This window comes from Tursiops truncatus, chromosome 6 (genome assembly GCF_011762595.2).
Source record: "Tursiops truncatus isolate mTurTru1 chromosome 6, mTurTru1.mat.Y, whole genome shotgun sequence".
Classification (NCBI taxonomy): Eukaryota; Metazoa; Chordata; class Mammalia; order Artiodactyla; family Delphinidae; genus Tursiops; species Tursiops truncatus.
In genome coordinates, this window is record NC_047039.1 from 56,217,262 (window position 1) to 56,244,734 (window position 27,473).

Here is a 27,473-nt window from a genome sequence, read left to right on the forward strand (position 1 = left end):
TAAGGAGAAGACAACCCACATTAAATGGACAAGAAAATTGAAAAGTATCTCCTTAAATAAAAAAATATATATTTGTATGAATCATGTATATATATATGACAAAAATATGAAAATACACTAAAACACATTAATAAAAAATGACAGTTAAAAGTATAATTATACTACACAGTAAACTGATGGCTAAAGCTAAGCAGAATATAAATATATTCTGGTGAATTTGTGCAACAATGGCAACTTTGATAACACTATTCAGCAGTGTCTGCTAAAATAGAACATATGTACTCTAGTAAATTACTTCTAGGAAATAGCCAAGAAAAATATGTGTGCATATATAAATGGATGCTTATAATAGAATTATTCATGATAACTAGAAAGTAGAAACAATCCGTATCTGTCAATAGAGGATTGAATATATAAATCACGTAATATCTATCCAATGGAATTCTATAGAAATGAAAAATAATTATAGTTACAAGCAACAAGATGAATGAATCACACGTAAATGTTGAGGGAAAGAAACTAAATAAAGATGAAAATACAGTGTATGATTTCAATTGTATAAAGGTCAAAACTAAGGCAAAACTATAGGATGAACAAAAAATCTGGAAACAGACAAATACATATATATAGTTTTTATATAATAGTTTATCATGATTACATTACACAATATGTTCAATGACGTTACATGACATGTCCAAAGGATTGTCCCTCTCTGGTAACACATAGTCAATATGCCATGCAAAATTTTGATGAATACGTGACATTAGTGCTGCATTTCCACAGTCATGGCGTATGCATCTGTGTTGCCTCAACTGGTTTGCATTTTATTCGAACCTGTGCTTTAGCATAACCCACAAGAAGTAATCAAGTGTGTTTAAACTATATGTATTTACGTATGTGTATGTATACTGTGTGTGTATATGTCATTCATATATATATAGTTTGTGTGTATGTTGTGTATATACATGTGTGTATACACACACACACACATACACACAAGTGCACACATAGTGACAGACCAAGTGGGCCTCTATGTGTTAGTTGTGTTCTAGTTCTTGATCTGAGTGTTGATTACATGAGCATTCAGTTTGTGATAATTTATTGAGCTGTATACATTTGTACTTTTACAAGTTTCTTGTGTGATTTGTAACTCACAATAAAGAAATAACCTAAAATGTGAAAAGGAAAGAAAAATACCAAACATTTTCTTTGACTCTCATGAGAAGAACTAAAATCCAGAGACAGAGGCTTTGTACCTTTGAAGCCAGGCTCTCTCATAATACAACAAAATCCACTGATTGCTCCTCTCAAGTGAACCACTGGTCTTCTCCAGTGATTCTAAGCCCTAGAGAAAGAATTTTAATAGATTCGTTCTGGCCAATTTGTTACCAATTAGTGGTCCAGCATTATGTATGCAATTCTGGCCAGATAACCTAATTTGAATGCTGTGGCAATAAGAAGCAGACACATATTTATCAACACAGAAAACTGTATACACATAGTATCAGATTTTCAGATTTATTGTTATTCTTCATTCTCTTTTATAGAAAAATAGTTTTTTCAATACTTGTACAATATATAATTTCAAATTAATTCCCAAGGTAAAAGGAAAAGGTGATAATCATATGTTTAAAAAATAATTTCCTTTATTTTATAGAATAATGGTTAGAAGTTCAATATTTCTGCTAAAACACAGAGGCAGTCAGGCATATTTACAAAAGGCCTCACAATGTTTGCCATTGTCTTTACACAAGACAACATTTATAAAACCTTTGCATCCCACAGCAGGTGCTAGGTCTTCTTTTGGGAATTTGTGCTGTTCAGATACTGCCTTCATTTGAACTTCAAATACCTTAAAAACATAGAGGCTGCATTTTAATATAATTTGGAAATTAAAGCCCTTTTATTTTTGTCATTATAATATCTTACATGGATTTACTTTCCAAAAATGAATCAAAGTCGAAACTACTGACTGTCTGATACCAACAAAGGCAGAAAAATGGTAAAACGTTTTTAAAAATGAAGCTTTGGTGTTCCTAGCTCATAAGAAAAATAAATGCATGTAATAAGTATTTGGAGATTTCAAGTATATTTAGTAATAGTCTACCTTCTTTTGAGAATCTAAAGAATTAAACTGAATAATTATGGTCACCTGAACAGTTGGAAACATATTTTCAAGATCTAGACTGTATTTTCTTTGTCTATTTAATGGCACATTATGAGATTAAATAAACACTACAATTTAAGTGAAAAACATATTTTCACCTAGAAAAATGGTTTCCTAAGGTATTTTCATCAGTCTACAATATTTATAAATGTAAACGTTATAGAATTATAAAAATTGTGTATTTTTAAAACAAGAAAACTAAAGTAACTTTTTTTCACTCTATTTTTCTAATTAGGCTTGGACTCCTGGATCATCCAGTGACTTCAAAATTCTGGTAAGACACTTTTTTTTTTATAGTACTGTCAATATTTTCATTCTTTTGCCACAAATTTTGGGAGGTTATCTTTCTTTTTATCTCAGGCTTAATCCTTTTTCTTATTTCTCCCCTCATTTCCATCCCCTGAGGTTGAATCTCCTAAAGCCAATAGTAGAAAGTCAATTACATCTTAACCCATATGGGATGATCTGTTAAGTCCAGATACTTCTTGAAGATTCAACTTCATGGGTCAGGAGAATATTCCAAGGAGGGGTAGCATTTGTTTCTTAAGGAAACAAAAATCACCACCGAAACAGTCTGAGATAGGAAAAATAATTATTCAGGTAAGATGCAGAGAGTATCAATTTGAAAATTTTTCTTTTAAAATAGATCAAATGCAACAGCAAAATAAAAATCACAGAGGAGCTGATAGCTGAATTTTTAAAAAGATTTTCATTTCTACAATGTTGATATTATAGTTTACATATTATGGAACTAGAAATACACTGAAGGCACTGCAGTTTTCAACATGAAAACTCTTAAAATTTGTATGGTATTTGCCTGGTACATATATTATAGGCATGGGGAAGCGAGATTGTTTAATTAAAAAGATGACTGGTTGAGGTAGAAGTTTTTCTATAAGTTGTATTTTCCCAAACATTAGCTTATATATTCATCTTACACTCCACCCAGTCTCTTTTTTTTTCCCTCCAAATATTATAGAAATGTTGCTCAAATTCATGTATTGGTTTCCTACTATGTTCTGAATATATGCAAGATTATAAAACATTCTTTATCTCATATTTTATCTTATTTAGTTTTTGTCAATAATACTCTGGTTTGGATTCTTATTCTTGTGTAATATGGGAGTCCACAATTTTCCTGATTTCTAGAGTCACCCTTTCTATAATACTCAGCCAAGAGTACTATGAAATTTCAACTAGATGCATTGCAGAAGTACAGTCTTATACATCAGTCTTTACTAATAATTGGTTATTGCTAGGTTAGAATGGGAGGGTGGTGAGAGTTCCACGTGTCTTTGTTATTGTGTATGACCTGTTGCTCCCAAATTCTTCTCAGGGTTTCCAAACTAGTATCTTCTGGTCATCTTATCATGACGTTTCTGTGCTACTTCAGGCCATATCCAGTGTATACCTTCTGCCAAACAGTAACAAAGCTGACACTATTCATTCTCATGAGGGTGAGGGTTAACATCCTATCCCTTTAGCACTTTCTGCAAATAGAGAGCTTTGCTTAAGCATTTGATTTATTATGATGAAAATTGGGATACAGGATTTCATAATCTCAATGTTTCCTGGATTTTTCCCCATCCTAAACCTTCTCTTAGTTGCACATGTGGGATCTGGACATGCCTCCTGTAATTATCCTTTTTTTCTGAACTCTACCTGCCTAATTAATTCATTTAAGCTGTCAGTGTGTTCTTGCAATTCTCATCATCCCAGTTGTCTTCTGGGTATTCTTCTTCTAATTTATCTCATTTCTAATCCATTTCATAAAACAGACAGATGATTGATCAAAAACAGCACTTATCCTCATAGTTCTATATCTTGCCATATTGCCTGTAAGGATTTTTTCCCCTGATCTGTTATATACGTGATAATTGAGTTCTGCCACACTTATTCAAAAGCAATCTTCCTTGAGCACATACCAAGAAACTCAAAGCTAAGTTCTTTCCTCTCATAGCCCCCATCGTCATTATGTCAACTTCTGTGAGCGGAGTGGTCTTCCTTGTCTGCCTATACATCCATATTCTATTCATCTCTCAAGGCCAAGTTCAACTCCAACTCCCATTTTCTCCTGAAATTCTTCATTGCTTTAAACATTGTGGTATGATTCCCCACCTCCCTGAACTCTTTATTTTCAGGATCACAAAGTTAGCGCTTTAACTTATACTGTCTTGTGTTCTAAGGTTCTTGTATTGCATGCATATTTTCTACTTAGCAATTTTGCAAGCTTGTTAAATGAGTTAGGAATGCCCTCTTGTGCCATTTATACAGCATACCTTACATATTGCTCTGTGTTTAGTAGTTCCTCAAGAAATATTTTAATAGACTAACTTATTTAGGATCTCACGTGTACTCACTATGCTATAAAGCTCAAACCTAACACTTAATTTCTATATTGTTTGCTTCTATCCAATTATGAGTTTTAGTAGGAATAAAATGACTCGAACATGGAGGGTGATTGATATATAATTCTGAATTTATTTCAGGTAATATTGATACAGTCTAGAAAACTGTGTTATTAGAGTACAATTCAGTGAAAAGAAAATAAATGTAAAATTCAAACTAGAATAGTATTGAAATGTAAATGATAATATGCAACTATTACAAAGTAAAAGAAATTGAAACATATTCTATTCATTATCATATAATCCTCAAGCTTAAAAAATAATATTTATTCTGGAACTAAATGCCAGCAATAAAAATTCACTTCCATATGAAGAGCTAATACAGTCCACGTTGAAGTTGAAAATATTTACAGAAAGCCTTATTGCAGCATTTTTCCACTTACATAAAATAATGTGTTTAATGCTTATGATTCACTGAATTTTTTATCTGGGTGTGCAATTGCAGCAGTCTGTTCCAATTCATAAATTTTATTTTCTGCACCTGGAGTTTGGACCTTTTAAGAGGTCAAGCTAATAACACATGCACAATTATGTACAGTTGAAGGGAATTAATATTTTTAAGGATTCACTGTGTATCAGGTGCTTTGCTAGGTGCTTTTTTTTAATGGATGTAGTCTCAGTTCTACCTTCCAATCATACTCTGAGGCATGCATTTTGTTCAGCATTTCAGAGCTGAGGAGACTAAGGGTCAGAGAGGTTAGTTAGTTCATCTACAATCACTTAGTCGTGATGCTGAGATTTCAGTCTATTTCTAGGATGCTGAAGATGTCACTGAGATGTCTTTCCGAAGAAAATTTACCCCAGTATGCTTTTAATAATATCCAGTTCTACATATATTGGAGTAGCACCCCTGGCTTGCAGTCCTTAAGAAAAGTGCATAAGTGGTTAACATGAGGTTTAGTCTTTTGTACTTTATAGTTATTTGAGAAGATGAAAAGCCTGCTTGCTTTAAATCCAAGGGTGGGAAAATTGTCACAGTCTATGCCCAAGTTGTACATTTGCACGTATGTATTATATAATATGCATCTATCTTTTATATCATATCTATATCTATCATATATATATATTTATATTTATACACATATATACATATTCATGTCATTAATAACCAAAACAGAATCTACGTAGTGGAAACCCACATAACCCTTCTGTAGTTAGACTATGGTGATTAATGGATGTTTCATTCACTCATTCGTGTACTCAGTTTTTTAATGCAAATTTTATGTAGGTTTGGCCATCCTATTTTTAAATAGTATTACAGACAACCTGCAGATTACATTCATGTGCTTAGTATTAGTCATGGAATTTCTTTCAAATGATATAAATTATTCAACTGAGTATTGCATTTTCTAAGAATTGAGTTCAGTCTCTAATATAGAGGGTTTAAAAATATATTTTGGACATATACCAAAATATCCGTATGTTTTAAAGTAGTCCCTCATCAAGAATTAAATGTTTGGTGTTAAAATACTATGTGTTTTCTAAGGGTCTTAAGTTGTATTTAAAAACTGAAGGGAACAGACCATACACATATGCCTACCTCATAGTTTTGAATTAGGAAACATACATAAATATTTTATTATTCTTCATTTATAGTTATTATAAAATATTGGCTATATTCCCCTGTTGTACAATATATCCTTATAGCTTATTTTATACCTGATAGTTTGTACCTCTTAATCTCCTACCCCTATATTGCCCCTCCCCCTTCCCTCTCCCCACTGGTGACTACTGGTTTGCTCTCTGTATCTGTGAGTCTGCTTCTTTTTTGTTATTTTCACTAGTTTGCTATATATTTTAGATTCCACATATAAATGATATCATTTAGTATTTGTCTTCCTCTGATTTATTCCACTCAGCATAATACCTGTCAAGTCCATCCATGTTGCTTCAAATGGCAAAATTTCATTCATTTTTATGGCTGAGTGGTATTCCATTGTCAATGTATACCACAGCTTCTTTATCCATTCATCTGTTGATGGAAACTTAGGTTGCTTCCATATCTTCGCAATTATAAATAAAGCTGCTGTGAAAATTGGGGTGCATGTATCTTTTTAAATTAGTGTACTTTTTTTTTAAATATATACCCAGGAGTGGAGTTGCTGGGTCATATGAGAGTTCTATTTTTAGTTTTTTGAGAAGCCTCCATACTGTTTTCTACAGTGCTTATACCAATTTACATTCCTACCATCAGTGTATGAGGGTTTCCTTTTCTCTACATGCTTGCCTACATTTGTTAAATGTGTTCTGTTTGCTGACAGCCATTCCAACAGCTGTGAGGTGATATCTCATTATGGTTTCGATTTACATTTCCCTGATGACTAGCAATGTTGAGCATCTTTTCATGTGCCTGTTAGCAATCTGCGTTTCCTTTTTGGAAAAATATCTATTTGGTTCTTGTACCCATTTTTAAATTGGGTTGTTTGTGTATATCAACTATACTTCAATGAAAAAGTAAAAATTAAATAAATACTTTGTCAATTTTATGAAAATATACAGGTATTAAAATTATCTTCAGTGTTAGCTTGCTATTGTGATGAAAATGGTCATGATGTGAACATAAATTATATGTTCAGGGACCAAAGAAAGGAATAGCATACTCTCATCAATTCATTTATTCATCTCTCACATCTTATTGAGTAACTTATTTGTGCAAACAATCTAATAGAGGTTAGGTAGTATAAAAATGATGTGATTGAGTTCAAGGACTGTCATTTTATGTGTTTTGTGTAATTGTGGTGCTTTTATTTATTTTTAAAATTGGTGTCGACTGAAGTTCTCAATGTTTGTTTTAGGCCTTTCATTTTTTCCCTTCACCTTGCTAGGATGCCAGGTTATTGGACAGTATGAGAGGCATCATTAGTGCCCATTAGTATTTGGGTTTCCTTTCATTCTTGAGTAACAGGGAGATGATATTTTCCCTCTACCTTACGGTGAGGTAGGGCCATGTGATTATTTCTGGCCAATGAAAACTGGAAGAGCAGTGTATCACTTTGGGGCAGAGGAGGTGAAAAGACCCTGTGTACTTTCTAGTCTCTCTCTGCCTCTACAGAAGAGACATCAGTTTGAGATAACAGAGCCACAGTAGTAAATCATCCTGGTTCTCTGAGTCATCTGATGGAAGAAACCTGCTGTGGCAAGACTCCTAGTTCCAGAGCCAATGTATAAGAACAAGAAGTAAATTATTTGTTTTAAGCCACTGAGTTCTTCTTTCTCGTTTTGTTTTTGGTTTTGGTTTGTTGCAGCAGCCTAAAACCTGCTCAAACTAATCAAATGGTTCTTGTGAAAATGGGCATCGTAGTATTTATGTAATTTTGAAATCTGGAGTCAGGTTTCCAAAGGTATGTTTTGGCAATATTATTTTTGACTTTAAAATAGTTTTCTCCTGTCACCAAATAATCTGAGGTACTACTTACGTGGTTGTCATAGCAGGTAACAAAGCTCCCAAAATAAAAGCCTTGGGAAAATCTGTACTAAAATATTTAATAAAAAACAGCTATTACTCACTTACCAAATATCTTTAGAATCAAACAACATGAAGAGGGGAAAAGATACAAGACGAATATCTAAATTGAAAATGGTACACTTTCCAATTGAAAAATGAACAGTATTCTTGTAATAATGCTTTTAGTTCTTTAATCTTAACTGTCCTTAGGTAAGATCCATATTAAGGACCATAAAATAATCATTTCCTTTTTCCTAAGTTAAAAAGAGTCTCCATGTCTTAGATTATTTTATTTTGGTAGGGTATTCTGAGTAATCTTTGTTCAATTTTTACTCTTTGAATTGACCTGAAGCAACACCCCCACCTATGCCTGTTTTGTTTCGTTTTGTCTTATACAGTGGAAGCTTCCATGTGCTAGCTCAGTTTAACTTTTTTTTTCAGTTTAACTTTTTAAAAGATGTAATAATTTAAATGCCACTAACATGCCAACTAGCATCATTTCTACAACAATTAATTAATTAAACATAACCTCCTTTCTTCACACACAGGAGTGGAGATCAAAAATAATTGTATACAATTACCTGGAACTAAAAGCATTTAAGTCCACTACCATGGAAGGGAGCACAACAAATTACACCTCATCATATTTCATGTCAATAATAAAAGTCTCCCAAAACATGGTTGCGGGACATTAAAATCTACCTCTATAATGTTGATTCAACTTCGAAGAATCAGAGTCATTACATCTGGAATTCAGTCTGACTTGATTGACACATCCCTTCAACAACTTCCATTAATTTTGTATCTCCTCATTCCTCTCACCTAATTTCACCTTCAGGATTGGAGTTCAAAAAAACCTTCTCAAGGCAGCACATTCCATTTCGGGAGAATTAGTTATTAAGCATACTTCCTTAACATTGAGCAAAAATTATGTCATATTAGTAGTTTGCTTCTCAGGATGGCATAGGGCTTGCACATTTGCTAATAACAATCCTTAGTTGGATTCTACTAGTGTCAGTAACTAGACTGTATGCAGAACTGTCTTTTTAGTGGAAAGGTACATTATCTACTTTTGTATTTAAGTCACTCTCATCTAACATATATTAATAAATGCTTTCATGAAAATAATTTAAATAGGGATTCTAGTAAATCTACTGAAATTATCTATCTTAGTACTAATATTCAATATTTTGAAAGAACCTTTTGTGGTTAATTAAGCATGGCATCCTCTGCTTGATTTCTTGCCTGCTGTCCTAAGGCAAGCAGTACTTCTCCAGGTGTTTGTAAAAAATAGGAACACTACCCAAGCAGTTTTTTATGGATTTTTAAAACTCCCTGTTTATTGTTCCATTTGTTGTTGTATGTTACTTCCTCTGTCTTGGGTACTCAGAGTAACAGACTTACTGTCCAACAAGTATCAAGTGATATCAGGAAAACTCTGCAATTGGCAGCTGATGCCCCTCCCCTTCTCATCCCTCTCCCTATGTTTTTCAGAGGGACTCTTAGACAATCATTTCCATTTTGTCCCAGCCTGAAAATCACTCCTGCAATACAAACTCTAGTATCAAAAAAAGATAAATGCCTTAAAAAGTTGCCACAAACATGCTGAGGCGTATGAAAATGTCTTTCCGTATATTATTTCTATTTTCTAGTCATGCTGAATTGGTCTACAATTTTTTGCTAGTGGGATGTATATGGTAGAAGTTGTCTTTCACAATTTCAGAAATAAGGGAGGAACAGGAAATGTGAAAAGGTAATAAAATGATTGAGGTTGAAGAAAGGCAATACCTTACGGTATGTTTAAGTTTCCTGAAAAATTAAGCATAGACTTTTGTAAGTGATCTTATAGACTTTTGTTTATCACCATTCTCAAATATTAATTTACTGTCAAATATGTTAACCTATTCTATTTTGTCATTGGCATAGAATATGTTGCTTTCTCTATATCTATTTCTAATTATACTAAGTCCTCTCAAATATTTATATTTTGTTTATTAATTTAAATCTTCTTTCTACCTAGTAATATAGTTCTATTAATAACATGTTGAAGGCAGTATCCCCAAAATGACCACTAATTTTCACTTTTCAGGCATGTATGACGTCATACATATGCACTGTATTTTTGACACGTCTTTATCTTTTTTACCATAACCATCAAAATTGCTTTGAATTTTTATGTGATCTTGTTTTATATACTTAGTTATTATGTAAAATTTTACAGTAGCCCATGTAGACCCTTAAAATGATTTCTAAACAGCATGCTTAAAGAAAATTATAGCATCTTGTTGTGGGTACTGAACAATGGTAAGCGGCAAGGTGGGTGGGCTTTAAGGGACTGGGACTATGCTAATAGGACTAAATATGGAGACTTGTATACTGTCCTGCCAATGGCTACCCAGCCCAGCCTCTATCCTAGTTTCTGAGATACCCTTCTATCCTGAATATGTGTACCAGTTCCTAGATATTGAAAACACATAAAGGCCTGCTACGTGTCCGTGGCAATTGCATTTTTACCATATTGAAGTAGAGTGAGGACTTTTTTGATGTAAGATGTAGATGTGCAAGCAGTTCACAACCATAGCATAGGATTTATTTTCCTTACCAAAAATTTGACAAGTCAATAAATCATGTTTCATACTTAGGCAGCTATGTAGTTGCTACAGGACTCAACACTGGACAGGTTGGGTTCTGTCTCTGCTTTTGTCTGATTCTCCTAAAGTTCTCTAAAATTATCTCCTGCTAGAAAAGACTTAGAATAAAACTTCCAGTTATTTAAGTCCTGCAATTTGTCATTAATTTTCACAAAAGTATTTGCCACAGAAAAACTTCTCAAATATTTCCTCTTCTTGGAAAAAAAAAGAGAAAATGTGGACATTTTGTCCTATCAACATGTATCTGAATAATTGCAAATACTTTCTATCCTGAAAAGGAAATCAAGAAACCTGGGTAAAGGGACTATGGTAAAACATAAGGGTATTACTATACTAGCAAGTCTCCCTCAGGAACATTCATGCATACCTTACTTCAGAAATAAGCAAAACCACTTTTTAAATTATACATCCAAAAGTCTTATTTAGTATCCACAACGCAAAATGTTATATAAGGTCGCATATTTTCTTTTCTGTGCCTTTGCTGATGACTTTTCATTCCACATTCCAGTGCATTAAAATGGTTCAGTACCATAATTCTTAACACTAATTAGATTAATGCACCCTTCTAATGAACACAGAAATAACCTGAGTGGCAAACTGAGGTTTTAGCAAGAACTCATGACACCCCAATGTCCATCTCTTTAAAAACTCTATTGTGGAGAATTGAAACACATGGCATCATCATTCCAGAATCCTAAAGTCAGACTTAAAAATACATTAGTGAAGTTGTACTTTTACCTTTTTCTTAGTAGTCTCACTTGCCTTTTATCAAAACATAGCCTTTTCCTATTTGCTGGCTAAGTCTAGAATATCGAGGTCAAATTCTGCTCTGATAGTGGAAAACAGAACAAGTTTCTAGCGGCTGAACATGTGTTTCTTGGAGAATAAAGACACAATTCAAGCTTTACTATGGCATGGTTTTGTTCTGATTGATTCCTGTTAAGAAGTAAGGCTATTTTTTTCCTCGTTAAAAATAGTATAGTCCTTAATTCTCCCTTCTCCATTGGTCACATTTAGGAGTATCATTTTAGGGGATTTATTTTATGCTATTATTATTTTACAGTGTTTATTCTGACCATGTAGCATATACAATTTTAAAATTTAATAAATAGAATCTTAGATATATTCTTGGAGAATATTTTACAATCCTCTGTTGCAACTTCCCATCCACTTCTCCCCGCTGTTTTAATGTAGCAAATGAAGCCAGATTTCTCAATAGGGAATTATTTGTATGGGAGTAAGGGTCATGTATGGAGATGCTGTTAATTTTTCCAAGTTACCCCAATCACCTGTTGCAAAACAATACATAGTCATTCTATATATGCTTAGTACACTGCCTAGCCTAGATTTTCTACGTTTGTCTTGATTTAAGGGTTTTGCCTTCATATCCTTAAGTAAATAAGACCTTAAGCCACCAGGTGACTTATTCTTGCTTTGAAAAAATATAACTATGAAAATGATATTTTGCTCTAGGAGTGCCTTCGTGATCCTTGAGCTCGAGCTGTAGGTCAGCTGTACTGTGGACTTTGCTATGACGTTTGACAGACAAATTAAAGCCTCTATGTCTCAGTTTTCTCCTCTGTGAAATGAGTCTATGTGTAATTATTACCAAAATTATTTTCAACTCTAATGATCTATTTTGGATAAAAAGGCTCAGTCCCACCCTGTCTTTTTATCTCGGTAAATAGAGATATTTACCATTTCAAGATATTTACAGTTACAAGATGTCATCTTAAATTCTCAGCGAAGCTCATGCAGACTTGAGAGTGGACATCCTGACAGCATGGTGGTGTTTTTATCTTCACTGTTGATCTTTTTGTTTCCTTTTCATGCTTGCAATGTCATTTTCTTTTATAAAGGAAAATATTTTGGTGTACTTTCTTTACAGAGTGCCAATGGAGAACTCAAGTATTTCTTTTATACTTACATCTATTCTTTGACATACTAAAGGTGAATTTTATGTTTGTAAAACATATGCTAATATCTCTCAAGCTTCCATAATAGAAAAGAGCAGAATTCCTTGAACTGCTGATGGTTTAACACCAATGCTCAATTCACCATAGTTATGTAAGGAAATTTTAAGGAGGGTATTTTCTGAGAAATTAGGAATGATTAGAATTTTTACTCAAGATTGACTTAGAAAAATTGGATCTTTTGTTTCAAGTCTTTCACTACCAGTTTTTTAAAATTATTTTTTGAGTCTTACAAATATATACTTTTTACCATGAGAGTATTAATCAGCCAGAAGTATCAAATATTTTTTATGTTCCGAAATGGAGTGTCTGATAATCGAAAGGGGGGTGGTTTACCACACCAAGTATAATCGCTTCCATCTACTGCACGGAAAACTGGCTCATTCTTCCCATCATTCCCTAAATTGTCCGAGGCTTTCAGGACTGAGTTATGGAATAAGTGCTGCTGCTCCATATCCGTGGTAAACTTTCCCTTGGAATCACAAGGTACTTTTGCTTAAAATCCTTCTTTCCATTTCTGTTATTTTCAAAACTGAAGTTACAAGATTCTGGTTGAAATGGCCACAAAAATGATGTAAACAAAATGAGTGAGCTTAATGCATTCTTTCTTTGAAAGATAAACTCATTAAAAAGTTTATTAGCACTGGTTTGATTATGAAATTGTTTCATTTTATTCATGTCACTGCTTAATATCTGTTTGGAATAGGATTTTGAAAATATGTTCCTTTTCACGCTGAGGTGAAAGTGCTCATTGTTACAAATAAATACATTCTTATAGTAATGTGATGCATTCTATTCTTCATCTACATATCAAATATCTGTAAGTTGAGAATTTTCATGGCTTTAATATATATTCCATCTTTTTTTTAGTTTTATCTGAAACAGGTGTTCATTCTTTGATTCTAGAAATGAACCAAAACAGTCTATCTCTTATTTCAGTTAACATAGTGCTCTCGAGATCCATCCATGTTGTTGCAGATGGCAAGATTTCATTCTTTATTTATAGCTGAATAATATTCCACTATATATTTTTATATATTTATGCGCGCACACACACACACACACACACACACACACACACACACACACCCCACATTTCTTTATCCATTCATCCATTTGATGGACACTTAGGTTGTTTCCATGCCTTGGCTCTTGTAAATAATGTTGCAGTGAACATGGCGGTGCTGATGTCTTTTTGGATTAGCATTTTATTTTCTTAAGATACATACACAGAAGTGGAAATGCTGGATCATATGATAGTTTTATCTTTAACTTTTTTGCAATTTCCATACTGTTTTCCTTAGTGGCTGCACCAATTTACATTCCCACCAACAGTGAACCAGTGTTCCCTTTTCTCCACATCCTCGCCAATACTTACTTTTACCTTTTTGATAATAACCATTCTGATACGTATTGGGTGATACCTCATTGTGGTTTTGATTTGCATTTTCCTGATGATTAGTGATGTTGAACAATTTTTCATGTATCTGTTGGCTATCTGTATATTTTCTTTGGAAAACAAATGTCTATTCAGATCCTCTGCCCATTTTTAATCAGATTGCTTTTTTGCTGTTGAGTTGTAAAAGTTCTTTATATATTTTGAACATTAACCCCTTGTCAGATATATGATTTGGAAAGACTTTCTCCCATTCCATAGGTTGCCTTTTCATTTTGTTGATGGTTTCTATTTCTGTGCCATATCTTTTTAGATAGAGGTAGTCCCACTTGTTTTTTTTATTACCTTGGCTTTTGGGGTCAAATCCAAAAAACTTATTACCAAGACTGATGTCGTGAGGCTTACTGCCTGTTTTCCTTTAAGAATTTTATGGTTTCAGGGTTCAAGTCTTCAGTCTATTTTGAGTTAATTTTTGTGTGTGGTGTAAGACAATGGTCAAGTTTTATTCTTTTGTGTGTAGCTGTCCAGTTTTCCCAACACCATTTATTCAAGATTCTGCCCTTTCTTCATTGTATATTGTTGGTTCCTTTGTCATAAGTTAATTGATCATATATGGATGGGTTTATTCTGGGCTCTTTATTCTGTTCCATTGATCTCTGTGTATGTTTTTATGCCAAATATCATAGTGTTCAGATTACTATAGCTTTGTAATATAATTTGAAATCAGGGAACACAGTGTCTCCAGCTTTGCTCTTCTTTCTAAAGATTGCTTTGGGTACCCAGGGTCTTTAGTGGCTCCATACAAATTTTAGTTTATTCTATTTCTGTGAAAAATGCCGTGGAATTTTGATAGGGATTGCATTGAGTCTGTATGTTGCTTTGGGTAGTACGGGCATTTTAACAATATTAATTCTTGCAATTCATGAGTACAGAATAATTTTCTATTTATTTGTATTGTCTTCGTTTTCCTTCAACATTGTGTTATAGTTTTCAGTACACAGGTCTTTTACCTCTTTGGTTAAAGTTATTCCTAAGCATACTACTCTTTTTGATAAAATTACAAATGGGATTATTTTCTTAATCTCTTTCTGCTAGTTCATTATTAGTATATTAAAATGCAACAGATTTTTGTATATTAACTTTGTATCCTGCAGTTTTACTAACAGGTTTGTGTGTGTGTATGTGTGTGTTTGGGTGGAGTCTTTAAGTTTTTCTGTATATAGTTTCATGTCATCTGTAAATAGTGACAGTTTTCCCTCTTGCTTTCTAATTTGAATGCTTTTTCACTTTTCTTGCCTAATTGATCTGACTATGGCTTCCAATACTATGTTGAAAAGAAGTGGTGAGAGTAGGCATCCTTATCTTGTTGCTGATCTTAGAGGAATAGCTTTGTGCTTTTTATCATTGAGTATGATGCTACCTGTGGACTTGTTATATATGGTCTTTATTATTTTTGGTTCTGTGCTCCCTCTTATCAATGTCTGGTCTGCCTTTTATGTATGGCCTTTATTACATTGAGATATGTTCCCTCTACATCCACTTTGTTGAGATTTTTATCATGAATGGATGTTGAATTTTGTCTAGTGCTTTTTCTGCATCGATTTAGGTGATCGTATGATTTTTATCCTTCATTTTAATGTGGCATATCACAATGAATAATTTGCATATGTTGAATCATCCTTGCATCCCTGGAATAAATCTCACTTGATCATGGTGTATGATCCTTTTAATGTATTGTTGAATTTGGTTTGCTAATATTTTGAGTATTTTTGCACTTATTTTCGTCAGGGACATTGGCTTGTAATATTATTTTATTTTATTTTCCTGTGGCATCCTTGTCTGGTTTTGGTATAAGGGTAATGTTGGTCTCATGTAATGAATTTGGAAAAGTTTCCTCCCCTTCAATTTTTTTGGAAGTGTTTCCTAAGTATGGATATGAAGTTTTCTTTAAATATTCAGTAGAGTTCACTAGTTAAGCCATCTGGTCCTGGACTTTTGTTGGTAATTTTGTCATCCAATCTCCTAACTAGTAATCAGTCTGTTCAGATTTTCTATTTCTCTACAACTTCGTCTTTTGTAGGTTGTATGTTTCTAAAAATTTATCTGCTTATAGGTTGTCCAATTTGTTAATATATAATTGGTCATAGTAGTCTCTTATGATCATTTGTATTTCTGTGGTATCAATTGTGATACGTCCTCTTTCATTTCTGATTTTGAGCCTTCTCCTTTTTCTTTTTTTTTAGCATTTTTATTGGAGTATAATTGCTTTACAATGGTGTGTTAGTAGCCTTCTCCTTTTTCAAAATGAGCCTAACTAAAGGTTCATCAATTTCTTTTACCTTTGCAAAGAACCAACTCTTTTATTGGTCTTTTCTGTTGTCTTTTTAGTCTTTATTTACTTTATTTCCACTCTGATCTTTGTTATGTACTTCCTTCTACTAATTTTGGTCTTCATTTGTTCTTTTTCTAGTTGCTTGGGGGTGTAAGTTTAGGGTGTTTATTTGAGCTTTTCGTTGTTTCTATATAGGCATTTATCACTATGAAATTTGCTCTTGGAATTGTTTTGCTGCATCCCATAAATACTAGCACATTGCCATTTCCATTTTCATTTGTCTCAAAGTATTTTTTTATTTCTCTTTTGGTTTGTACTTGGACCCATTGGTTGTTCAGTAGGATGTTTAATCTCCACATATTTGTGAATTTTCCAGTTTTCTTCCTGTAATTAATTTCTAGTCTGATACTATTATGGTCAAAAAAGATGCTTGATATGGTTTCAGCCTTCTTAAATTTATTAAGGCTTGTTTGTGGTCTAACACATAATGTATTCTGGAGAATGTTCCATGTGTACTTGAGAGGAATGTGTATTCTGTTGCTTTGGTGTGAAATATTCTGTATATATACCTGTTAAGTTCATCTGGTCTAACATGTCATTTAAGGCCAATGTTTTCTTACTGATTTTCTGTCTAGATGATCTATTCATTGATGAAAGTGGGGTATTAGAGTCCCTTACTATTATTGCATTGTTGTCCATGTATCCCTTTAAGTCTGTTAATATTTGCTTTAAGTCACTTGCCCATTTTTCAATAGGATTTTTAAAAATTCTTACTGAGTTGTACAAGCTCTTAAACATTAAAACATGTGTATTTTAAGAACATCAAGAGATTTTTGTCTTGTTTTTCAAGTTTGTAATGTATTTTGCCACTCAGAATTTTTTCTGTTGTTAAATTTACTAGTTGCTTCCTCTATCGTTTCTGGTTTTCATGCCATGTTTAGCAAGAATTTCCCCATTTCAGGATTCTATACTAACTCACTTTTCTTTTGCTATTTTAGTGTTTATTTATTTCATTTCTACTTTGGATTAATCTTAATTTTGCTGCGAAGCATGACAAAGAAATATAGCTTCATTTTTGTGGCCAAGAACTAGCTAATGTCTCAATTCCATTACTGAGCAATCGGTATTTCACTCACTGATTTAAACTAGTGAAATGGTATTCTTATTGTCATTATGTTTTTTCCACTTTTATATTTATATGCCAGACTATGTTTCATGCCAATCATAAGAGCTCTCAAAATTGTGTCACATTTGCCCAGAATTGTATGATTATGGGCAGAGGCCAAGTCAGTCCTTGCAACTTTCAGTTTGATTTTGAATTAATATTTAGTGTTGCAATGATGTATCAGAGCAGTTTATACTGTTGCTGTGCAAAAATGTATTAATCCAGTGATCTTCTGAAAAATGGTTATAAGACAACATATACTGTAACCCTATAGGAGTAAAAAAATGCAACTTAATCTAAGCTTTAAATATAGGAAGATGCAGTGAGGCAAATCAGTGTCCCTTATTTCTATATACTAATTTGTATGTAATAAAGTTTTTGATCAAATGGACCACCTGCTTTAAAGATACATTTGTCTCATTATACCATTATATATCTGTATAAGCTACTTCAGACACAACACTCTATTTTGAATATGAAATTTAGATAAGTAAAAAGCTTGCTGGTGGATAGAAGTAGGGAGGATATTTACCTTCTTAGAAGTTTTTTTTGAGAGTTTCCTCCCAGCACTTATATTGTAGAGACACAACTATGGAAAAGAAAACCATGATTAATAAGGAAGAGTATGAAATTAAGCCTCACCAAAGCCCCACATTATAAAATTGAAACAAATGACCATAATTTTAGTGAAGTCTGCCAACACCATATTGAAGATTTATTCTACCAATATTCTGTTCTTATGTTCCTTAATGTTCCTTTGCTGAAAAGAACGCGAATGGGTGCTGGCCAGGTGACAGCTCTCACAGGCCCACTGTGGGCCTCCCCTGCTTCTGCTGGGTGCTGCTGTCCCTCTCACAGTTCTACTTCTTCTCCTACAGTGGATCTTCGGTTTTAGAGCATTTGCAGTCTCTTGCTCAGTCAGTAAAGTATCTAAGACCAGCATAAACGTTCACAGTAGTTCCCAGGGCAGCAGGAAGTACTGAAATCCCTCCTTATCTGATGAAGTGTCCAACCAATGCTTTGTGTAGCAGAATTCCTGAGGAGTGTGTAGAATGTAGGACCAGTCTGTCCTGTGTGTCTCGGAAGCTTGCCATTAAAAAGAAATAATTAAAAGAAAAGAGTATGAATGAAATAGTTTATATAGTATCTTCCTTGATCTAGACAAGTGGATGATTTGGAATACTTTGCATTTATTTATTTATTTTTTAAGTGAGCCATCTTTTCATGGACCAGCTCTATTTTAGTTCTTCTAATTCTTCAAGATGTCAGAGATTAATCTCTCTTGGCCTTAAACTACCATTAATTTATAGTTTGAACGCTCTATTTTGCACTTGGCATAAGCTCATTGTTATAAATTTTCCCTCATTGTTTATGATACCTTTCCATTCCATTCACTGTAAGTAAGCAAGGACAGAAGTATGGTACATATTTTTTGCTGTTCTTCATAGTGTGTGGCATGAGCTCTAGAGATCTAGGAGGACAAGTGACTTGATGCTTCTTAGCATTCTTCCATGGTTAGAACCATAATCTCCCCACCCCAGATGTCCTCAGGCTTTGATTCTGTCTTGTTTCAACAACATACAGGAAAAACTTATGCCTTTAAGCTTTGTTATTAAACAAAAAGTATTAAAAACTTTATGTCTGAGCTTATCTGGCAGAAATAAGATGCAAGGCCATGAGCATTTTATTTTTAAAGTAGCAAATGTGGACATCAGTGCAGTGGATCATTTTCAAATGAAATAATCTTGCCGATTTATAGCTATTTTATTTAAAAGTTTGTGTATGGATTAAAAAGTGCTGAATATTAGGATCGTTTTTCAAGGATTTGAACGAGTCAGATTGGACAGGATTAGTGGCTAATTTAGCAAATGAGTTGTTTATTAGTGTATTGTATATTCCTCATCCATCATAGGCTTCATCTTTTCAGTTCTGTCGCTATAGCAATCACCTAACCTTCTATTGAAAACAGTTAATAAGCACCATAAAAAATGTTTTATGGAAGTTTTTAAAAAGCTAGATTAGGTAATAGGTTACTTTTAATGTGTTTTTTAGGTCCTCTTAGTGTGTTATTGGGTTTCAAGTGCTCAAATGGAGCAAATAAATTTGCATTATTCTGGGACCAACGGGATAAACTGAAAAAGCTTTTGTCAGTTTAATTGGTTTAAAAATTTATTATAGTATCTGAAGCATACATGTCGGTTCAAAAATAGTAATATGTCACAAATAGGTGTGTTACCTGGCAGAGATTTGCTGTCAACCATTCCAGTAGTTAGGAATGTTTTTCTTGACAAGCTGAGGAAGGAACCTTTTCTCGTGGGGTAGTGTTTCTCCTTCCCTGAGGGTTTAATTTGTTTTTGACAAAAAGAGAGAATATCGTGCTTTTGGTAGCGTGGAAATTAAAAATATTAATGAACTGAAGTGAAAAGTAAAATAAACTTTTTTTTTTTAAATCGCAATCAAAGTTTATGTTCGTATCTCAGACTTGTCAGACTGTCTGTGTGTCTCTAGGCTCAAGCAATAGGGGAGAAAAATGTGATGAATTTTATTTCTTCCGGCTTATGGTTATTGCTGTTTTCTTTTAGAAATGGGAAATGTTATTGTTTCCTTTCCAGTCCAGATGGCTACTATTTTCACGTTCACTAATAAATCAGAAAAGAATGAGAGAAAATATTCAATGGGTATTATTTTCTTTTATTATAGTTATTTTATATTTGGTTTCATATGTCATAGAAACTCAAAATTAACTTCTGCATGTGAAAATCAATGAAAAGCTAGTTTGAGCCTGTGTGTTGCTAACCTGGCGCGAGATCTCAAAGCACTAACGCTGGATTGAATCCTAAAGGAAAAAGTACATACGTTCATGCATCGAAAAGACAGTATTTGCGTTGAGGGAACTATTACCGGTTTATTTTCCCAGGGAACGACTCTTCATATAGTTGGATATAGCTGTTTAGCTTAGAAGTCATGCCTTGACTCTGAAGCAAACCTGTCTAATTATTTAGACTATGCGAATTCATCTCAGTTGTAACCCACAGTAAGAGTTATTTGAATAAACCAGCGTTTCTCAACCTTCACACAGTCAACATTGAAGACTGTCCTGTGTATCCTAGGATGTTCAGCAGCATCTCTGGCTTCTACGTACTACATGCGGTAGCAACCTACCAGTACTAACAGTCAAAAGTGTCTCTAGACATTGCCACTGTCACATGGATGCTAAAATTTCCCTTTGTTGAGAACCACTAAAATAAAGTGCGTGTAACTGATAGAAATCATTTTGCCCAGTATATGTTCTATCTCTGAGAATCAACCCTTAAAATGAGATAATAAGTAATCTAAGTTTTTATTTGACTTTTTAATTTTTGTTGTTGCTAGAGTTAAATTTTAATCCACTGAAAGTTACGAAGTAGACAGTAGCAAAGCACTTGTTATAAGCATATATATGACGTATGTGATATACTATCTATATATATCAGCTAACCTCTATATATACATCTCTTTATCCTCTGATTAGTATCAACTCATGATAATAACTTAGGTAAATTTCTGCATGTTTTCAAATTAAAATAGTATAGTCTTGTTTAACCTAAAAGAATTTCAAAATAAAACGAGATTCAGTTAAAATTTCCTTTGGTAAATAAAAATTTCCAGTTCTCTTATGAGTCTTTTTAATTAGCAGTCAAAACTGTACAAAAAAAGTCTTATTAGAATTGACAATACAAAATCTTTTAATGAAGTTAGAGTGATCTTAAATAAAGAAACATTCCTTTAAATTCACTGAATTGTTACCGAATTCATAATCAGGAATTAAGTAGTTGGAATAAAATCAGTCAGGTTTCTGTCTGTCTTTGCTAAGAATTGAATTACATTATTGTAGGCCTAAATCTTTAGTAGGTTTCTGAATCATTCTTTCATTGTTACAGTTGACCCCTGAACAATGTGAAGATTGGGGCACAGACCCTTAGTGCTATTGAAAATTCATGTGTAACTTACTGTCGGCCCTCCATATGTACAGTTCCTCATCCATGGGTTCAGCCAACCCTGCATCATGTAGTACTGCAGTATTTACTATTGAGAATAATCCATGTATAAGTGAACCAGCACAATTCAAACCCGTGTTGTTCAAGGTCAAATGTAATTACCTCTTGATACGTGAAAGAGCAAAAGACTTAAATTTTAGAGTTCTGGGGTTTTGCCCTCCTTCTGCTACTGATCGGCTATTTAAATAAGCCAAACTACTTAACCTCATTTGAGCTTTAGTTTCTTTAAAGTAAAAATGGAGTAGTAAGCCCTCCTACTTACTTTACACCTCTGTAACAAAGATCAAATAAGACGTTAAACTATACCCACTAAAGTGTATTTGCTACACAAATAAATTCATCTCACTTGGGCATAGTTTCTGCTTAGTAAAATGGCATTCATAGTAGTGACACTAGAGACCTGTTCTCTACTTTTTTACGTAATAGGTAACAAGATCTACTTGCAAAAAGCCTATGCTTGTTGGATGTGATCAAAACAATTGCTTTCTACTGAACTGCAGTATATTTAGACTAGAAGATAGTTTCATAAATATTTACGTAAACCCATATAAAATGCAGAAGAAGATTCTCTTAGTTGGATTTAATAATTAGGTTTCCCGTGCAAGCATTTCCATACATACATAAATGTGGGCACATCAACCTATGTACACAAACTGTCTCTAAATCTCCACAGTGTGGTGAAATGACTGCTGCTATAGAATGGTGATTGCAGTACTGAAGGCAATAACACAGAACAAGTAGAACTTTTATTTTTGACCCTTTAAAGATTTTAAATTTTGCCTCTGCTACATAGAAGTGATCTGTCACACTACCCAAATAGTGTCTTTCTATTTTAGAACAGCCAAATGTGAAATGTACTACGTAATAAATCAGATGCAAGGTTTTGTGGTATGTATTAAGATAGATTGCTTATATGAAATGGAAATGAATATTATAAATCAAAATAGCTCATTATACGTTTCTTGTTTTATAGTAATTTATCAGTTCTACTTTCAGTTTTTTTATTATTCAGGTCTGAGTTTACTACCTGAATGTAGGCCTTGTAAAATTTGGTTAGATATATGCCTTTGCCACAATGAAATAGTGCACATATAATACCTTGCCACTGCAAATATGAGATAGAGATTATTGAGAAAGTTAGAGAAAGTCATACTAGTTGATGACTTCTTAACAACAGTTAGTAAATGTTGATGATATTGTATAAATAATGAGGAAAATGCTTCAAAATAGACAATACAACCTATTAGATAAATAGAAATACAACAGGAATTCAGAAAGTTGTAAGAGAATTTAAAGTGTTCATGACTTATCTTTTGTTAATATTACTCTGTTTGTTTTGGTATTTGAATCTCTACAAAACCATGTGTTCTGACCTTAAAATTTATGTGTCAGTTTATTCAGAGCAAGGAAATGTGTTATAAGGTCTTAAACTCTTTATTCATTTACTCGTGAAATTAAGACCTCAGACATGAAAAGATAAGATTACTGTTTTCAAGAAGCTCGTAGTACAATTGATGCTATATAATGCAACCTGGAGAGTCCCCAAAAAGATCTTCTTCGATTGACAAAGTAGAGGAAAAATTCAATTTAGTAAAATTTTAATTTTAAGAAATTGTAGTTTTAATTAATTTACCATGAGATTTCAACTAAATAGGAATGCAAAACATATGCCGTGTTGTCTTTTCATTGCCATTCTGAATCCAACTGTTGGAAAGCCAGGTATTATGCAAATTTCCACCAAACTTTAAAGTGAATTTACATCAATCAATAGTTATCTGACAAGTAAAAGCTTCTTCTTTCCCTCCCTTTTCACCCTGGATAAACTCTACCAGCAAAAGTAGACAAGAAGAGAATTGCAACTAGGAAGAAAACCTCCAGGTACAATGAAAAATTAAATACATATTTATGTATCAGTGACAAATGTCCTAAAATTAATAAAATTGCAAAACTTTCTGCAAGCATATTTTTCCAGAAATCCTTCTCACCTCTATGACTATCACAAACCCATTCAATAACCCTAAACTAGGTAGAATTCTATAGCCAAAACAAACATATAATCCATGCCATTAATAGTACCAGTTCTTACAGAGGAACCTCTCCTTGTGTCATTTAGCATCTCCCCATTCTTAGTTCTGAGCAAATCCTTACAAGATCAGTCATATTTTTTTCTCATATTACTAATTTAAAAGGGCCTCATAAGAGGGTGAGTGGGAGAATTCTTAGAGGCAGGCATGTGTCCCTGAGAAATAAAAACTGGTATTTAAAGAGAAAATGAGAGAAAACCGTAGTAGGCATAAGGCATTTCAAAGCATAGCAATGTGGAGCCCTTGACTGCGTGGACAAATAACTCTAGCTTTCAATAGTCCTTTATATAGCAGAATGAAGTCCAGAGGAATAGGGCTGCTGCAAACACATCACCAAAAATAAGATGAACTTGTACAACATGGTTGTAAAAGAGAGAAACTAAGCATTTAACATATTTTAGAAATATTTAATGTATATATTAAAGGAAGGAAGGTTTTTTTTGCCGTTTTATTTTTATTTATTTTTTAAACATCTTTATTGGAGTATAATTGCTTTACAATGGTGTGTTGGTTTCTGCTTTATAACAAAGTGAATCAGCTATACATATACATATATCCCCGTATCTCCTCCCTCTTGCTTCTCCCTCCCACACTCCGTATCCCACCCCTCTAGGTGGTCACAAACCACCCAGCTGATCTCCCTGTGCTATGTGGCTGCTTCCCACTAACTATCTGTTTTACATTTGGTAGTGCATATATGTCCATGCCACTCTCTCACTTCGTCCCAGCTTACCCTACCCCCTCCCCGTGTCCTCAAGCCCATTCTCTATGTCTGCATCTTTATTCCTGTCCTGCCCCTAGGTTCTTCATAACCATTTACTTTTTTTTTTTTAGATTCCATATATATGTGTTAGCATATAGTATTTGTTCTTCTCTTTCTGACTTACTTCACTCTGTATGACAGACTCTAGGTCCATCCACCTCACTACAAATAACTCAGTTTCGTTTCTTTTTATGGCTGAGTAATATTCCATTGTATATATGTGCCACATCTTCTGTATCCATTCATCTGTCGATGGACACTTAGGTTGCTTCCATGTCCTGGAATAAATAGTGCTGCAGTGGATATTGTGGTACATGACTCTTTTTGAGTTATGGTTTTCTCAGGGTATATGCCCAGTAGTGGGATTGCTGGGTCATATGGTAGTTCTAGTTTTAGTTTTTTAAGGAACCTCCATACTGTTCTCCATAGCGGCTGTATCAATTTACATTCCCACCAACAGTGTATGAGGGTTCCCTTTTCTCCACACCCTCTCCAGCATTTATTGTTTGTAGATTTTTTGATGATGGCCATTCTGACTGGTGTGAGGTGATACCTCATTGTAGTTTTGATTTGCATTTCTCTAATGATTGGTGACGTTGAGCATTCTAAAGGAAATAACTTACTTTTGATAATTCACCTGTGACACTTTTTCCTTCCTGGATGATTTCAGAAAATGTGGGTTGTTGAATTATTTTAGAGATCACATACTGTATAATATAAACAATAATCCCAGTGCTAATCCAATGAGTATGGCAATATTATTTAGAAATGATTTATATATACCAGTTCTATTGCACATCAAAGGCTATTTTCTATCAAAACAAGTACCCTCAACTATTCTGCTATATTAGGTTCTATCACAAATGGATTGAAAAGAAAATAGAGGAAAAAAAATAGATTATGTCCTGTCCATGACATAATGATTGGTATTTTGCTAAAGTTGAATAGTGAGTAATGAGATTTTTTTGTGAGTATGTGGTCTTTAAAGGCTCCAGCATGTGTGGCTGCCAATAAAATATTTCATTCAACAAATGGTTTTAAGTAACAATAAGTGTCGTTGGTGGGAATGTGAATTGATACAGCCACTATGCAGAACAGTATGGAGGTTCCTTAAAAAACTAAAAATAGAACTACCATACGACCCAGCAATCCCACTACTGAGCATATACCCTGAGAAAACCATAATTCAAAAAGAGACATGTACCACAGTGTTCATCGCAGCACTATTTACAGTAGCCAGGACATGGAAGTAACCTAAGTGTCCATCAACAGATGAATGGATACAGAAGATGTGGCACATAGATACAATGGAATATTACTCCGCCACAAAAAGAAACAAAATTGAGTTATTTGTAGTGAGGTGGATGGACCTAGAGTCTGTCATACAGAGTGAAGTAAGTCAGAAAGAGAAAAACAAATACCGTATGCTAACACATATATATGGAATCTAAAAAAAAAAGGTCATGAAGAACCTAGGGGCAAGACGGGAATGAAGATGCAGACCTACTAGAGAATGGACTTGAGGATACAGGGAGGGGGAAGGGTAAGCTGTGACAAAGTGAGAGAGTGGCATGGACATATATACACTACCAAATGTAAAATAGATAGCTAGTGGGAAGCAGCCACAGAGCACAGGGAGATCAGCTTGGTGCTCTGTGACCACCTAGAGGAGTGGGATAGGGTGGGTGGGGAGGGAGAGAGATGCAAGAGGGAAGAGATATGGGAGTATATGTATATGTATAACTGATTCACTTTGTTATAAAGCAGAAACTAACAACCATTGTAAAGCAATTATACTCTAATAAAGATGTTAGGAAAAAACCTGTCATCATAGCTTTCAGAATATACTTTATGTGTACATAAATACCATTTAATATTGCCTTCAAAGTACTGAATAATATGTATTTGGAAAATATTACTTATTTACACAAGAATTCCTTTATGATATTTCAGAAGCATTTCGATGTACATTGTCATTGTTGCTTTGATAGATGGACATTTTAATTAAATATTAGATGTTAATTTATCTGTGATTACAGATTATCAGTGTTGAACAAATTTCTCACTGAGTTCTTTTAAATAGTTCTGTTGTTTTATTTTTGCTGGTATCTGATTATTTCAGTGGGTGTGGCCAGATAGTGTTTTGAGTGGATGCAAGATTTTTCAGGTTTTTAAATTTGTCTTTGCTTTTTGTTCTATATAATACATGTCTTCTAGCCATACCTACATCTCCTCACACCTAGCTAAAGACAGGCTTTTGTTCTTCATCTTGTGTTTAGATTTCTCTCAGAATATTTGCATACACAATCAAGTTGTTAAGAATTAGCAAATGTATGATGATGTGTAATGATGTATTGTAAGTAATAACTTAATGTAACCTTTACCTGTTTTGGTGTCTTATAATGCATTGGAAGAAAAACTTCATGAGAAATTAGTCAGTGTGTGTGCAAAGGGCTTTATCACCTCAGTGAGATATTATAGAATAATCACAATTGTTTAGGAAAGAGTTTGTATCCAAAACATGTAATACATAAATATTCATCAATAAGAGATTATAAACAGAACATATCGTAGTTTCCTTATGTTGCAACTGTATATTTCCCCAGATTTGTGAGTAATTCAAAACATACTGGTAATCAGAATAGTTGTGAGAGAAGTGGTAGTATTCACAATAATAAATAGCTATCTATTGATTGATTGTTCATGTGCTGCTAACTGTGTTGTTTTGCTTAGATCATTTAACTTAATACAGGGACTTTGCAAGGAGATGATATTCTCATTTTATAGGTGAGGAAACTGTTGCTCAAAGAGATGAAGTAATTTGGCCAAGAGCTGGGTAAATCATGGTCTTGTGAACTTTGAAGACGAGCTTACTCTTTCCACTAAGCAAGGCTGCCTTTCTCTTTATCTTGTCCGACATCACTGGCAGAAAAAAGATGAAAGTGATCGAGTAAATAGTAGCTCTATATCTTACAGTCAGACTTTCTCAGGAATGGGGCAAATTGATAAAAATACTTAATTGAAAAGTCATTCTGCACATGTAAACAAGAAA

General features: G+C 33.6%; 1 protein-coding gene across 1 annotated transcript in view; it reads left to right on the top strand.

Moving 5' to 3' along the window:
- The window catches only part of PTPRD (protein tyrosine phosphatase receptor type D), a 2,130,336-nt gene that overhangs the window by 802,699 nt on the left and 1,300,164 nt on the right, over positions 1 to 27,473 (top strand). The window contains exon 6 of the mRNA XM_073806125.1: positions 2,403 to 2,441. The gene's annotated coding sequence lies outside the window, so the exon portion shown is untranslated. The remainder of the gene's footprint in view (positions 1 to 2,402; positions 2,442 to 27,473) is intronic.